Genomic DNA, 5,162 nt, shown 5'->3' on the forward strand with positions numbered 1-5,162 from the left:
TCAGTTGTACTTTAAGTATTTGAACCTTATGGCAAGTTTCTGCCAATTTTCCGCATTTATTTCAGTATACTATGCAGTGCTCAGTTACATATATCAGAAAGGGTTAGCTTGTAGTCCCTCGGGGTCATGAGCACCGTGTGACATTTTGATTTCAGAAAATCGGGGTGTTACATTAAGTTAACTAACTAATAAACGTCTAAAAACACACGCAGAAGGTTTTTTTCCAAATCCGAACAGAAAGTGTCTGATATGAACACTTTATTATGTATTTAAGTGCTCAATTGGAACTAGCCTTAAATCGGCGATGTATTAAAGGCTAAATATTTTAAGCTCAACTTTTGGCACTAGAAAGTTTTCTACTTTATTTAGACCCTATAGTTCAAAAACTCAATCAAGGCAACATTCTCTTCTATCTCAATCTCCTTTTGTTCTTTTGTCCAATGGAAATCCACATTATTTCACATGTTGAAGCCATTATTGTAATTATTGTCTTTGCCTTCCTATTCTTTCTCATAACAAAAGCAAAATCTTGGAAAAATAGCAAAACATTTGGACCATCACCACCAGAACTTCCAAATGCTGGCCAATTATCGGCCACCTTCCTCAAATCCTAAACAACACGTTAGACGGTCGTAGTAGGACCATCACGGACGGTTAAATTTCTCTAGCCCATACTCAGGCCGCCTTGACGGATAAGTATTGGCCAGTTTTCACCGTCCATCAAGGGATGTTCACAATAGCTGTCGTGAGTAGTTATGAGGCAATAAAAGAATGCTTCACTATACAAGACAAGAATTTGGCTAATAGAGTAGCTACTTGTTCTTGTAAGTATCTTGGCTATGACCATGCAAATCTAACATTTGCTTATTATGGACCTTATTGGCGTATGGTTCGAAAATTAGTGGTTAATAATTTGCTTTCGGCTAAGAGTTTGGAGAGATTAAAGCTTATTTGAATTTCAGAAGTGGAGAGTAGCATCAAGGAGTTGTACACACTTTTTGTTGCTAATAAAGCAAAAAATGAACCTACTAAAGTTGATATTGGCCATTGTTTCGATGATATGATGTTAAACATAACGGTCAAGATGATTGATGGAAAGAGATATAGTCAGGTACGCAAAGATAAATTCAAAATTTAAAATTGATCAAATTCAAATATTATATGTTTTTACTATTCTTTTCATATATATAGTTTTCACATACAGAGTGTATGGTCAATAGCGGCTCAAGCAAATTCGTGTCCTAAGGTCAAAATTTAACGGAGACCTTACATTTTTAATAGAAATTAATTGTTTTTATTAAGTCTATTTTTAAATTATATAATCGATTTCTTCTAATATTTTTTTTAATTAATAATACAGTCAGTACATTAATTTCTTGAGGCATAGTACTCTGAACGAGATATATCAAACTTCTTCTAAATTTCTTTTATATAAAAAATTTATTTTTTTACAAAAAGTATTTAATATTTTTTTAAAATCTGTAATCTACTATTACTAAAAAAAATATGAGGCCTCTCAAATTTGGAAGTCTAAGACGGACGCCTTATTTCTTTAAGGGTAGAGCAGCTCCTAAGTATGGTCTGGCGAAAGTCACATTTCATCATTGAAAATTTGATTTTTTGATATTTTTTGGGCATCGAACATGTTAGTTTACTGACTTTAGTGTTACAAATAGTTGGCGTAGTGAATTTTGAATTCGTCTCAAACTACAGGTCAACAATAAAGCGGAGGAGAAGGAAGAAGCGGAGCGATTCAGAAAAGCATTCAACGAAACAATGTATTATCTAGCTTTAGTTGGTATAGAGGATGCATTTCCAATTCCATTACTCCAATGGTTGGATTTACAGGGTAACATTAAGGTGATGAAACGTATAGCTGATGAAATGGATGTTATTCTTCAATGTTAGCTAGATGATCATACTAACAAGAGAAAAATGAATGAGTCTTCTGGTGCTGGTAATAATGATGATGATGATCAAGATTTGATTGATATAACATTGAGAGAGTTGGATAAGGATGATTTCCGGTATGGTTATTCAAGGAAACCATTATCAAAGCTACTAGAGACTATTTTGAAAACTATTCAATTTGAAAATTTATTTTGAGGGTTAGACACCAAATTTCTTTTTAATTTTTTTTTTTAGGGTTAGGGTATGAAAAAAGGCAAAAAGTGGGTCAGGGTTGTGGGGTCATGAGCTTTTTTAATATTTTTAAAACTTGGGAAAAAAATTTAACTTTTTAAAAAATACAACATGGTCCCTTTTTATATTATTAAAATTATTTAATATTTTCAATTACATTTCTCTCTCCTCAAAAAACTCCCTTCTCCCGATTTTTTTGAAAAAAATTTTATGCATGATTCTTGATTCCTCAGGCGAAATTTTTCAGTTTCTTTTGCTTAGTTAAATTAAATCTTCTTCTCCGATCAGTTTTAGATCCATTTTAGTAATTTTTTATGACGTTCTGTGTTGGGGTTCTTTGATTTTGACAAAAATTGCACTGTTCTTCGCTGAATTAGTCAAAATTTGAGTATTTTTAGTTAACATTATTGATTCCGCATGTTTAATCGTGTTTTTCTTTGGATAATGAGTAGAAAAATTTTAAATTTCTGTACTTATATTGTGTATTGATTTTGAATTTTTTGTACTGAATTGAATTAATTTTAATGGTGTTCTTGTTGTTGTGTATTTCATTGTCAATATCTAGTGAAATTGAAACTTAATTTGCATGTTTGATGTGAGGCATTTTTATGTTTTTCTTAATAGACCAGTGGTCGATAGATCGGCCACTACAAATTTGTTTTTGCTGCATTTTTTTATTTTTATTAATAGACCAATGGTTGATAAATTGACCACACCAGATTCATTTTTTGTTGTAGATCATAAATGGTGAGAAGAGTTCATAGAGCAGTTAAAAGGCCTGCTTCCATTACTTCTAGCAGTAGGAAGCGAAAAGCCGAAGAAGTTTTGAAAACTTCTAAGAAGAGAAAACCCGTAGTCGATGAATCAGAGTCGAAAATCGAATAAAAAATTCTTGTCGATATTTTGGAATATGACGAAAGTACTGAACACGAGAGTGACGATGTTAAGGATAGTGAAGGTATAAGCGAGGGAAAAAGCAAAGAAGAAAGTAAAAGTAATACCGGGGAAGGTAAGGATAGGAAAGATAGCGGAGATGGGGAGGAGGATCCCCTATCCTTGTCAATTTGTGTGAGAGATATCTCTGTTGAGTCGCACGGCATAACAACCTAGATGGATGATCTAGGTTCTTTTCCTGCAAAGATTTCTGTGAGAGCAAGAATGGCAGTGTATCGAGAGTTTAGACAGATTCTTGTTGAACAAAAGTTGTATTCTGATTTTAAGAAAACATGTTTCGGATACTTGATGCATATGCCGGAATATTTTAAGTTTAATGGACACATGATCCATAATATGTTGCTGCAATGTATAAAAAATAAAAAAATCACATGAAATTTGATTTTGTGTGAACGGTAAGCCAACTTGTTTTGGCTTAAAGGAATTTGATTTGATTACGGGGCTGAATTGTTCAACATATCCCCGTGAATCAAAAATGAACTAAGTCCTCCAAAGTGGATAAAGCTTTCATTTTAAGGTGATGAAGAACAAGAGCATTACTGCTGCAAAGTTGATTAGCCTGATGAAAGGTAATAGGATGAATAATCAACAAAAATTGAAGTGTGCTTTGATTTGGTTCGTACACACGATGCGGCTGGCAAAGGACCCGTCAAAGAAGGTGGATTCGGACCACATCAAGATGGCAACTGATTTACAATTCTTCGGAGAGTATCCATGGGGAAAAGAGTCCTTTGGGCTGACCTTGAGCTATCTGAAAAAGAAGACTGATCTAATCAAGCAGAAAGAAGTTTTTGTCAAGAGGAATAATGCATCATACACATTATTTGACTTTTTCTGGGCGTTTCTGGTACTTATAATCTATCATCTTATTGATTTATTATAGACTCCTACATATTTATGCAATAATATATAGACACTGTAGATTTACTTATGCTTGTATTACAGGTTTAGATATATGAGTCCTTTCTTCATCTGGGAAGGTACGCCGACAAGTCGTTGGATTCTCCTCTGCTCGAGAAGAATAAGAAGAAGCAACAAGATAAAGGTAAATTGATTTAATTTTTGCTCTTCCAATTTAATTTTCTTGCATATTTTTTGTAATCCTTTCAAAATAATACAGTGCACCTCAACAGTCCCCCTCACAGCCGGCATAAAGTAAACCTTGAAGAACTTGCAGTCGCAGTGATAGACATTGCTGCAGCAAATGAAAAAGTTGAAGAAGAAAAGAAAGAAGAAAAAATGAAAGAGGAGAATGCAGCAGAAGCAGCAGCAGCAGCAGCAGCAGCAGAAGAAGAAGAAGAAGAAGAAGAAGAAGAAGAAGAAGAAGAAGAAGAAGAAAAAGAGAAGGAAGAAGAAGAAGAGGAAGAAGAAGAAGAAGATGAGGAGAAGGAGGAGGAGGAGGAAGAAGAGAAAGAGGAAGAGGAAGAAGAAGAAGAAGATGAGAAGGAGGAGGAGGAGGAAGAAGAAGAAGAAGAAGAAGACAAAAATGAGAAGGCAGTTGACGAAGAATTAGTGGTTCAACATGAGGTTCAAAACATTGAAGAAGAGAAGAAATCATCAGAAGAGGAAGAGAAAGAAAATGAGAAGAAAGAAGTTGAAGAAGAGGAGAAAAACATAAAGAAAAAAAAGTGGATATGATGGGCATTGTTGCGGAATCAATCAAGAAAACAAGTAGTTTGGTGGATTTGGAACAAACGATTTTCTTAATGATTTGTTGTTTTTAGTGATTTATTTTTTATGGATAATCGGATTACATATATTTGGCATGTCTATAATGACATTTACTGATGAAATTATGTCCAGTTATTTCACTATCTCGTTAGATTAAACCGTTGGCTGTATTGCATTACCAGTTCAGCTATTGTCCTAATTTATAGTGATTGATTAAAAATATTGTAGAAGTTGTTCTCTATAATTTATAGACTTAACAGTCTATCATTTGAGTAAATCATATATTTACAGTAACTATCATGGTTTATAGAGGTCGATGCTAAAGACATAATTCTTTATTAATTACAGATTACGCCCACGATTGATTTAAGAAACCATACATCTATTTATTCAGT

At 33.6% G+C, this 5,162-nt stretch overlaps 1 pseudogene; it reads left to right on the forward strand.

The window, feature by feature from the left end:
• The first annotated feature begins 440 nt into the window (after positions 1 to 440).
• LOC107853845 lies at positions 441 to 2,106 on the forward strand (annotated as a pseudogene).
• Positions 2,107 to 5,162: the final 3,056 nt, after the last annotated feature.

The sequence above is a fragment of the Capsicum annuum genome, unplaced genomic scaffold (assembly GCF_002878395.1).
Source record: "Capsicum annuum cultivar UCD-10X-F1 unplaced genomic scaffold, UCD10Xv1.1 ctg81534, whole genome shotgun sequence".
Lineage (NCBI taxonomy): Eukaryota > Viridiplantae > Streptophyta > Magnoliopsida > Solanales > Solanaceae > Capsicum > Capsicum annuum.